The sequence below is a fragment of the Homalodisca vitripennis genome, chromosome 1 (genome assembly GCF_021130785.1).
Source record: "Homalodisca vitripennis isolate AUS2020 chromosome 1, UT_GWSS_2.1, whole genome shotgun sequence".
Taxonomy (NCBI): Eukaryota; Metazoa; Arthropoda; class Insecta; order Hemiptera; family Cicadellidae; genus Homalodisca; species Homalodisca vitripennis.
In genome coordinates, this window is record NC_060207.1 from 56,673,162 (window position 1) to 56,685,955 (window position 12,794).

Genomic DNA, 12,794 nt, shown 5'->3' on the forward strand with positions numbered 1-12,794 from the left:
GCCTAAACCTACACATATTTAGTACTATTTAATGAGTACCTTACAGGAACTAGGGAGAAGTCAGATGGATTATACTTATTGTCCATAATATAAATACATTTGTAAAATTTTTGTAAAGTTATAAAAACCGTTTGAAATTTAAGAAAGGGATGAAAGTATACCTAGGAAAGATTGAAAGATGTGAACAAAATACCAAGATTCTAAAACTATATATAACTAAAACATAACTAAAACTATAACTATATATATAACTATATAATAACTAAAACATTCTAAATTCATTCTAGTTTTAGAAAATCTATAGAATTTTATGTTTCACTTATTATTACATAAATAAAAATACTACATGAAAGCCATAACTTTTACTGTTTATACTTGCATTGTAGCATATAAAGTTATAGCATAGACACACCACTTCTTACCACAACATGCTCTTGAGCACTCATTGGCTGAGCGTTAACAAAACCTATCACTCGAGATGCTGTAAACATTTAATTTCTAACTCCCTACCTAACTGACTTAAATCTTACATGAAACTTCTTTTATACATATTATACGAGAATGAGTTCTATGATGGCGCATGTCAAACCATGAAATCATTCAGTACGCTGACACAATTTCTTTTTTTTCTGCCTAGGGATGCAAAAACTCCTTTCCTGTACGATTGTTTGTCTGTCTCTCTGTCCGCAAGAGAAAATAATGAGCTATAGATTTGAAATTTTGCAAGCAAGCAACCTCTGCAAAGCCTGTTACGCGACACGTGATGTGGCGTACTCCCGCCTTGTTATAACAGTACCAACAAAGATAAATCACTAAACACGATAGGCCTACATCTGTAACAAAATATCTTCGTAAACAAGACCAAGTGCTACCTTACATAGAACGAGTGAGCGAACGAACTGATCGTCACTGGTTTACGGCGACTCCCCTAATGTCACAAAATTAACATAAAGGATAAGTTAAACCTCACGTTTTTTACTTTTTCATTATATTTCCAGTGTATGTAAATAATATGTAATAGTGTAATAACAGCGAACGATGCAAATCGACGAATATTCCGTTATCACCGTTCAAGGCGAGTTGAATGACAATTTAAACCAGATATTAGACAAGCCTCCTGATGATTTCAACGCTATTTACAATTAGTAACCGGATATTATTATGAAATCCTGATTTGGGTGTCTTCAAACACAGTTCTTGTACATCGTACAGTTACATCGTAAGTAAAACTATTACAGTTCTAGTACTGTCTTGGTAGGTAAACCTCGCGCCGCGAGGTTGGTACGTGATAATCAACAATTACAATTTTGGACGGATAATGCTAAAATTTCTTTACAAAGTACTGCACGAAAGGCAGTTGGGAATTGTATTAAATTAAAAAGACTTCACCAAGTTAGAAAAAAGATAACAACATTATTATCCATATACATCAAAATCGCATTTATATTGTAACTTAGTGTAGTAGTTGCTGAAATAGCGGTTTTCAATTTACTGTTACACAAAAGTGAACAATTTTACAGATTATATTCACAGTTTATTTTTATTTTCTATAATGTTTTAGTTGTACAAAAACGAACATTTTTTTATTTAAATTGAAAGTATAAAATACACTACTTGTTTCAGTACAGTTTGACGAAAAATAAAAAAAGAAAGTCTGAACATTTCTTAATATATTACTTTCTTCAGAATCTTCGCTGTCAAGAATGACTTATTGTACCAAATGGAAAAACACATGGGGTTGGATATCTCTGAGATCGTGGTAATAAATACTCAATATTGCAAATTTTATTTATACGTTTAATTATGGAAAATAAAAACCTACAGGAACAACTTTTAGATGCTAAAAGTTTCTTTGGAATTCAGCCTATGTACTTAATCAAACTTTAAAATTGACTTCTCTTTACTTTAATGACGACTCACATACCGCGGCGTCTGCATCTTGGCGTGACACTGCGGTAGTCGCAAAAAGGAACATTGAATCAAAGTAGTTCTCAAAGAAGAATCACTCTGGGACTCAAGAACTCGCCGAAAACTAAATCTCGATGAGTTTCGCCATTTATCGAGACTAATTATAATTGCGACAACGCGGTCTCGTCAGAAGGACATCATCAACTCATTTATATGTATTTATCTGGATGTAAAGTGTATAATGGTAAGTTACTTTACTATTTACAAATTTACTTTATAATACATTCAAAATAGATGTCTTGCGTAAAAGGGTGAATTTATAATACGAAAAATGTAAATTTTACTTCCGGACAAGGCGCTCGGTGAGCTGTAGAACGGCTACAAAGTTCAAGAGATAGAAAATTACTACGCGAGTCAATTAGTTTATTATTCCGCCAAAAATTTAGTTCTAAGAACATTGGAGAAAGATAATACTAACCAATAACGAGTAACAGGGTTGTGTGTATGCACATACAATACAACTAATAACGGTACAGTATATTGGATACAATTTTTGTCATAAATGTGATTTCTGCACGTAGTCTAATGAAGTAAGTAAGGTTGATGTGGTACAAGGGTGTATTTTAGGAACTGCTGGAAACCCGTCGAGTTGGATGCCTTGCCGTGGAAAACGCATACCTCTGTCCCTTTTAGAAATAAGAATTACCGACACAAATTACACTTTTAAATCAGAGATTTATTAAACATCTTGTTATAAAAATAGCAGTAACGACGTAGTATTATGGCAATCAACTAGCGAGAGTGCTGTCAGTCGTGCTGATAACGTAGCTGTCGTTTATTGCATCAGCAGTTACCGGCCTCAGCAGGGCAGGAAGGCGTCACATAACTCCTCTCTTTACTGTTGCTGTTAGCTCTCCGGTGATATACGAGATGAGTTTAGTTCTTATTGCTTACTAGTAAACCCGGTCAGTACCTGCACCTCTGGGAGTTGCAACCCTCTAAACTCTTACAATCACTGCGGTTCTTAGAATATCTTTTCTGGAAGAGATTTTGTGGTTTCTCGGAACCACTGGTAGTCTCTTACCACGAGTAGTTACAGGAATATTGAAAGGTTAACGTGCCAATGGTAAAATTATGTAGTGAAAAGTATGAGAATTCTAAGAGACATAGTCGAAAACAAATTGAGCCGTAGTGTAGTTTTAATTTTGAAGCATCATAGTCTTATGAAGGTTGTAAGATTCCTCTGTCGCCAAATTGATTTATCTGACATTCATTTAATAATTGAAACACGTAGGAGGGTCAATGTCCTTTGGAAACCTGGTGGCTTTCCCACAAGAGCTACCTAAAAGATTGAATGTATATTTTGTTGATTTAATGGGCTTTGTGTTATAAGTTAAAACATACATAAATTTGCTTAAAAATACTTAATAAAATACAGTACATCCTATACATAAATACGAAGGTATATGTATAACTTCCACCTCTTGCTGAAACTACACTTTACGGGAAAATACATCTCAAATGAGCGTGATTTGAATAAGATTAAAAACGGTTAATATGGTTGGAAGAATAGAGGATTTTTTTTAATACGCGGTACCAAAATGGGTTGAAAAACAAGGTGAATTTTCAAAATTAGTCATACCTTTTTTATATTTTTTACTTCAAAAATAAGTAGTGAAATTTACTTGTGAGACTTCACTTGTAGGCTATAGCCGTACAAATATGTAATAAAACTTTTGATTGCAATTTCAGAGCAAGGTCTATTTTAAAAAATAAGCTCATTTTGAGTGAGTTATTGAGTCGGGTTGATCTAGTCTGCTTTTTTACCACTGTAAAAAACTATGGAACTATTCTTATTGGCATCTCTTTTGAATAATAGGTTTGACTAATGTATTTATCCAGTCCTAATGTTAAGAGAATGTTCTCCCCAAGATCGTAAAACCAACAAAAGCCTCGCTCCCTGTACCAAATGACAGCCACCCACCCCGAGAGGGACACTGTCTCTCCCCGTCACCTGCTACGGATCATCCTGTTATCCACCTGGTACTACAGCCGCTATTGTTTCTTCACTCCTCTCTATATAATCGGATCTCACGGCTCGACGACTCTTAAACAATACGTGTTGTGGTTCCCTTTGCTCCCTTCCCCCGTCCAGCCCGCTGCTGGAAAATTAGATTCCTCCGATACAAAGCCGAGTCGAGGCTCCACGGCCACCCGTCTCGGTCTTGCCGGCTCCTCCGTGGATTCCTCGTGTTTTGGGGTTGATTGCTCGATGTGCTTTGAACACTGAATGCGTGTGTTTGACAAAGGGATCATTCCTTTGTGCTCAGATTGAAATTGGGTTTAGATGATAATAATAGAGTAGTGAACTTTCTTGGTTTGATGAGATGCCCCAATATTGTGATTATGTTCAATTAATTGTGGTTTCTGCTGTGAGGTTAAAATGTTGTAGACCATACAGTACTATTTTGTTGTTTCATTTATAACAGTATGCTATATAATAAACTGACATATTCATAATCTAAATATTGAGACTAGTTGGGATGGAACCGGAACATTAAATAACTTAATTAAACGGATATATGTGATTTGTAGATTAACTAAACTTGTATCTTTTGACTAAACTTAAATCGAGGTTTTACTTTTCATTACTCAGTATCCATTTATTTTTGTTCGGAGTTCCAGCTGCCTTAATGTTCTCAATATTCCAATCTAAATAAGTCATGTTTCATACAAAAAATTTTATTTTTGAAATTAGTGGCCTTTGCTAGTCTTACTCCAAATTCTTTCTATAATCATATTGTTTGCAAAAAGATTCCCTAATCCTAACAATATTATAAATGTGATAGTACCTTTGTTTGTTTGTTTCAAACTGATGTACTAAAATTTTATTAGGGTACTTGGGATGAATATAGGCCAATTCTTAGTTCAAAACCTTCCGGGCTACACCCCACTGGTCTCTAAAACAGTAAAAAAAGACCATCAGTAAAGGGTTAGACCATCTTGGTCTCTAAAGTTGCGAAATACTAATTGAAAGAGCCTATTAAGTATAATAAACTATCCTGTGTAAAGATTGTATTATGACAGCTGAACATGTTTCTAATACTGGGACTTATTAGTTGAGATGGAACTGGAAAAGTAAGTAATTAAATAGATACATCTGATCTGAATATAAACAAATTTTGTATCTTTACTGCATTATGTCTACTTTATGGATGAAAATTGTCATAATGTATCATTGATGTTGATTTTAGTATTTAATTTTCAATAACAATATCTATATCCATACAATTTAAAAAACTGTACTGTTTTGAATCCGAACTCATTACAAAACCATTTATATATAATTGAATCATTATATATACATATATATGGTTTTGAATATACAGGGTGTAAATTAAGTCCTGATTCGCCTGGATATGTTCCAAACGGATTATATTCCCCCCTCTCCTTTTCAAATTGGGTAGAAGGGAGTAATTTTAAATTTTAAAGTTGCAAACCTCTATCTTGTGTCACTTCTACTATGTTGTGTCATTTTATAGGTAACTAGAAACACAATGACATTAATAAAACATATCTACGACGTTTGTATCAAAACTTATTGCCATTGTGTTTCTCTTGAATAGACCTTTAAAATAAGATGTCACAAGACAAGGGTTGCGATTTAAAGATTTAAAGTAACCCCATTCTACTCGCCTTTGGAAATGGGGAGAGGAGAATTTTTTAATGCTCCAAAAATCCACAAAAGTATTTGAATCATTGTGGTGAATGTTGTATATTGATATATCAATCTATTTGGAATATATCCAGGCGTATCAGGACTTAATTTACACCCTGTATATAATAATATACTCGTATATAAACTGCATACTAAAATGCATTCTTTAACTACTAGAATACTTAAAATCTTAAAAAATTAATGAGCTTCTTTAATTTCTTTCTATATCAAGTAAAACACCACCAACCAACGTTACTTTACAACGGCTGCAAGATGCCTTCTTAAAAAATACGAATAAATCAAATTTGAAGATTTGTGTTCAAAATTAATACCAAATGTTAAATCAAACCAAATTCCTATTTAAATATCCTGGCTTTTAAACAAGAGGTCGAAATTATCATTAAGAAATAAGTTGTTAGCATACAAGGTGATTTTGAAACCTGTTTGGACTTATGGTATACAGCTTTGGGGTACAGCTAGTAACTCCAACATCGAAATTCTCCAACGTTTTCAGTCTAAAGTCCTTCGGAACATCCTGGAAGCTCCGTGGTATATAACTAATCAATTAAGACACCAAAATTCCCACAGTAAAAGAGGAAATAACTCGCTACAGCAAGAAGTACCAAGACAAGCTGTATTCTCATCCGAACTACCTTGCGATGAACCTGTTGGATAATAGTGCGTCAGTTACACGTCTGAAGAGACACTCAATCCTGGATTTACCTCTTAGGTTCTAATTTCAAACTTTCTTGTTTATTTGTGTTAGCTCTATCGCTGGATAATTTATTATTTTATCTAATTTACTTATTGTTCTAAGAATGTCTGAACAGATTGTAAATAAAATTGTCAAAAAAAATTCCCATTGTTAACATTTTAGATTACATGTGTTTAGAAAGATTAAATATCAATAATTTTGAATATCTCGTGTTTTTAATTAACTCCTTTCTAACATTAAATATTGGTTATATTTATAATAAAATATTGAATACAGAGATTTATTCGCATACAATTACTATACCGGCTTGGAAATTTCAGTCAGTGACTGAAATAAAATAAATACACTATCACGAACATTGGAATATTTATAGTTACTGATATTGTAGTAGGTTGTTGAGAACACTGTTTGTACATGTTAATATGATAGTGGTGATAGTATGACAGGTAAATTTAAGTGCATGATGAGGGAATTTCTGCGAGAATTGTTGTATTTTCACTGATCATCACCCCCAGAGCTGAAATCACCATAATTTGGTGATACGATTTATATATTGTCGCTAGCTCCTACAAAATCAAATCACTCCAACAATCAGAAAATAAAATCATCTACTAATTTTAAATTTTATTGTAGATGTGTTCAGCCTTCTCGGTAGACTTGGCATATACATATACAAATTGGTCAGTGTATTGTTATAACTTACAACTTGCTTAAGTACTCACATCACAAAGATATGCTTTACATAACTTAACTATGGTTGTGTGTGTGTGTGTGTGTGTGTGTGTGTGTGTGTGTGTGTGTGTGTGTGTGTGTGTGTGTGTGTGTGTGTGTGTGTGTGTGTGTGTGTGTGTGTGTGTGTGTGTGTGTGTGTGTGTGTGTGTGTGTGTGTGTGTGTGTGTGTGTGTGTGTGTGTGTGTGTGTGTGTGTGTGTGTGTGTGTGTGTGTGTGTGTGTGTGTGTGTGTGTGTGTATTGTAAGTTATAAATTACTCTTCGGCCTTCACAGGACAAGCCTGCATATTTTCCAATATATTGTCTACATAGCATACGCGACTCCCAAAGGGAGTAACTAAAGAATTAAGCTGTTTCTGGTTGTAATGTAAATTACATTTTCGTCCATACGAAGAATCTGTTCAGGTACAATGTAGGCTACGCTATCTACGAACTCACACTAATGCCAATGATGATACAAAATAAACTGCAACGACTTTGACAGCTGTTATGAATGAAGAAGTTATACGTATGGTTAAAATTTTTAGAAAATAACTGTAATTACATTAATATTTATAAAAACAAAAAAATTCTAGAAACTGAAGAAAGTCGTAACAATTTGATGTTAAAGAAGAATTGAATATTTATTTCAATTATGCTCCAGACCATCAAAACATGGTACAAATCTGAAATAAAAATAAAATGAAACCAATTTATGAAAAAATAAAACGATAAACAAAAATCAAAATTACAAATGTTGTACTGAAATTGAACATACATGTAAGATGATTCATAGTTATTTTATATATATATATATATATATATATATATATATATATATATATATATTTGTTTATTTATTTTATAAGAAGTTATTTTGTATAGTGTGAAAAACCCACGTGTGTAAGACAAAACCATGTGTCGCGTAAAATATATTTGTCTTAATAGTTAAATTGATAGCTCTAAATTATGAACTTTAATGAACAGGTTTAACATCAATACCAAATGATATGTAGCAAATAAATCAACAGAGGATGTTTCCTGTTAAATACATGAACTTGACATTGCAAAAAATCGTTGGTATTTGTATCATTATACACATTTCTGTGTAATGATTACTCTTTGGTCTTTATGAAATAGAAGACAACGTCATTATCAACCAGTGCCTACAATGCTACTTTAAAAAAATACTAAGCAGGGGGTTCCTCTAAATATAGCTTTTGACAGACAGGATGCCATTTTTTCTTTTCGAACAAAACCTCATCAAACTCTGTCCAGAATATTTATATTGAAATCAAACTCTAAAAAAACATTCTGACAATATGATTGTTTTTGAATGCGGTAAAATGAAGAAAACTACTCATTTTGGTCTGGTGAAAAAAATCTTCTTATAAATAAAAATGAATCACCAAATACGTTGCTAAGCGCTAATCTCAAGAGCGGCTGGACCAGTTCGGCTAATTCGTAGGATTCCGAGACTGAAATAATTTATGCATTTTCTTGGTAAAAGATACAATGCAAACTCGGCCGTTTCATAGGAAATATAACTTAGACTATTTCAAACAACACTGCTCCTACACGCATAAATCCTAATTTAAGAGTCCATTACATTATAACAACAGAAATAATAAGTACCTGACGTACGACTACTTACGTTTAAAAAGATCATAGGACTCCATAATATTACGTCATAAATGGTTTCACTAAAAAATCTACGCATTTTAATTTTTTTAATTGCGTGTGAAGCAGTGGGTAATAAATAGGTAGTAGTGAATATTATACAATGTATGTGATAATTATTACCACAAATATTCCATTATTTCCATCCTAATATAACACCTAGTATAGGAAACGTACGATAACTTTTCGTTGATCTTGTAAAATCATTATGAGTAAAATTTGATAATTTGTGGATGCAACACACCGTAATGATTTACTACGGGTTATGACGTAAGCTCGCTCACCTGCGTAGTTGCTCACCTTGACAGTCGCATACAGTCCGGCCAGGTCTGATGATAGTGAATGATGACAGTTGAACGATGTCCTAGCTCCGGTAACGGTAACGGTAGGGTGAGGCCTGTAATGTTAACGCCGACGCGACGCTCGGGTCACACACTCGCTACACAAAGCCTCTGCACTAATGAATGTTTTCACGATTTATTCACAAAGGCCGGTGTTTGCACTGTACCCATCTTTAATTGCACCACACTACACGCTGCTGTATTGCCCGCTTTGATATCTTACACACGTGACGCCCTGTGGCGACCACGCGCTAAAATACATACCGCTTTTTGGCCACCAAACCGAAACCGACAGGTCTCCGGACACGGGACACGGTTTCATTAAGCGTCGAGTTCGGCCGCTTCTCGCTGTTTGGTTCATTACACGCTAACTGTTTGACGTCATCTGTTGACTGTCCATTACAGGAGTACAATCCATGTCAGTATGATACTGCTCAACCTGCTGCTCTTCAAAATCATGATTTATATCAAAGATGAAAAATTAATTCGATAATTCATGAAGAGCTTAGAAGACAAGATAACCTTTCCATGGAAACCACTGCCAAACACCCAAATCTGGGAGGGAAAGCACATGAACCCGAAGAATTTTTGATGTGGTTAGTCAAACAAAAATTGAGAAAAAGGTCTGTTCTCCTAGATGGCTGGGAAAATGATCGATTTGTGTAGGGAACATCGTCTTAAAAAATTTTAAATATAAAATGGACTATTATTTTTACTGTGGGAATGGCTTGCATATTAGTATATATTTTAAACATTTACATATGTATATACGTATATAGAACCACGGTTTGTGAAAACCGTTGGACAAGAAGGGAGTGGCCCAATTGGGAGCAACTAGTTGTTGGTGAAAACATTATTGTACGTGAGCCTTTAGTTTTAATTTTTTTGCATATGAAGTTAGGTATGATGAAACAGTTCGTGAAGGCGCTCGATCAAATAGCTCCTGCTTTGTGTATATATGCCAGAAGAGCCAGCACTTAATACTTAGAAACACAAAGCTGGAATTTTTTATGGTTTTTGGATAGACAACTAAGGACCGGCCTTCTTTTTGGGGGTTAACAGTCGATGAGTGAAATGGAAAAACGTGTGAGTCGTCATCATCTCGTTATGGAAGGTTTTCTGGAAAATGACAAAACTGAAAATTATGTACATTTTGTGCACAATGTGCTTAACAATTTCAACCACTTAGGATGTAATATGAGCCCTTTTAAGCTGTACCACCTACACAACCATTTGGACCGATTCCTGAAAACCTAGGCAATCGGTGAAGAACAGGGAGAAAGATTCCATCAAGATGTAGAAACGATGGAAGATCGGTACCAAGAAATAGGGGATTCCCTTATGATGGCAGACTATTGCTGGAACTTGCAAGATAAGAAGATAATGCCCAAACAAAGTTCAGTAAAGATCGGTGAAGAGAAGGAGCTTTCATAGTTTTATAGTATATAATAATAAATTTTAAGTACTTTCGTAATATTTTTTAAATTTTTTAGTGGACTAACAGTATTTTAGGGAGTAAATGACCCTGTATACATAAGCTAAAATAATGTGACAGACATAAATTGGAAAAGTTACTCTGTGTTCATTTTATCGCCATATCATTAAAGTTTACAATCTTATTAATCACAACCAAATCGTTAGATATCTTTAAAACAAAAGCTTTGTAGGTAACAACTAATGTCGGACTTGACCTCAGCACATTAAATTCACATAAAAACAGCTCTAAAATTGCTAAACGATGTGTTGGTCAGTGTAATAAATAACTATCCTCACGGAATCTTGGGATCACATTTAAAAACAGGTTGCCTTAAACATCCTGCGAGTAATGATGACCAACTATAAATTCGAGCGAACCCATGGGGAACATTTAGTACCCCTGATATATTTGAAAAAATTCTCCAATTAAGTCAATAATTTCAATTTGGAAGTTAAATTACCCTATTTTACTTTTTTACTTTCTTAATTGAAAAGTATTGCCAACATAGTTGATATAATTTAAGTCAATTAATCATTCTTTATATTCAAAATTGCAAATAGTTTTTGAAAAAAAATATCTATGCTAAAATCACGAATAATGTAAATTTAAGAAACCCAATGCTAATTGTTCAACTTTTGACAAACACATTTGCTCATAAATTAACTAAATTTAATTACAATCAAGTTTTAGTCGTAAAGTTGGAGTAAAGTTCATCACGAAAACAAAGAAGACAGACAACCCTACATCAGTACACAGTCTCGGCGTAGGTGGAGAGACAGGGATTTGGGTTTCAGATGACAATATTGCTCCTGGGACCTCGCCTGATATGTAGAGGCTTACAAATATACTTCAACCTGGATTTTGAGAAATCTTTATATTATTCAGATTTTCTGTTTTCCCACAGCACTCCTGTCAGCAAAGCAAGCGAGGAAATCTCTTAATATTTTTGTATTATGTTTCTCTGCCATATTTTTACGAAATGCAGTTTACCTTCGTCTATTTGAACATATCTAGACTAATCTAAAATGTATTGATACATTTGTTTATAGTGATCAATCTACTTTTAAAAATGGTTTATTACTGTGAATCAACTATAGCGTACATAACTAAGATAGTACTTAAAATATTATTATTGTAGTGAAGAAAATCAAATAAATATTTTTTTTTTTAGTTTTACTCGATACTTTAAAACATTCCAAAGGTATAAATACGTCCCCGGTAGTACTAATTATCTATACAGAGGCACATTTCGAGAGATTACTATTCAGTTCCTCATTGACGGAAGTGACGTAAGTATGGGAACTGAAAACGTGAGTGAGAGGAGAGATAGTTGATGTTAGAAAGTGTTTAACTTTCGGCCTCCTATCAGATAACTATTAACTCTACGTTACACTTTAAATTGAAAAGCAATTCTCATAACAAATCCACCCACGCAGATTACAGTAGAAGATTTTAACATCAGAATATGGGTGTTCACTTAGCCGTTTGAACATCTAAGTTTTAAACCCGCTGTTTCATATATGATTATTTTTTTTAAGGTGACGACAGTTCTACTCAGTAACGGATGTTGACCGAACAGTTGGAACAAAATAACCAAGGACGACTGTCTAAACAGTATTACCTCAACTGAGCATGCGCATTAGCTGCTTATTTCTCTGCGCATCTCCACACCAATGTCCTTACTCGCCGCACTGCCACTAACTTCTAACAGAAAGTGAAGTAAGTTTTGTAAAAGTATATATGTACAGATATAATAGTAATTAAACTTTAACAGGTAGTTGCATAAAATTACTATCCATTTGTGGAAAGGTCGGATCAATTATGTACTTGCAATAATTCCTACATATTAATAGACGGTTTAAACGTAAAGTTTTCGGTGACTAAAGAACCAATCCTCAAGAATTTATATGTAAAATTAAAGTAATAGTGTGTCGGTTTTTCATCAGGTTTTAGGGCTACACTCCACAGCCATCAAAAGGGTAAGTTAATAATAATTGTTATGGTCAATCAAATTCACCTTCGATTGTTTGCCAGTTTTTCACAGTCAGCTGTGAGACACTTCATTATATGTATTTATAGCCACAATTTAAATATACGGTATAATAATGTTTGAGAGTCTGTATTATAACAGATTAGAGATTGTGAGTACTACTGTATATTTTGAACTATACCCTCAAACGATTTGTCTCTTTTTCATAGGAAAGTTTAAGGAGAAACTGTGATTAACGATTTTGGAGTTCTTTGGT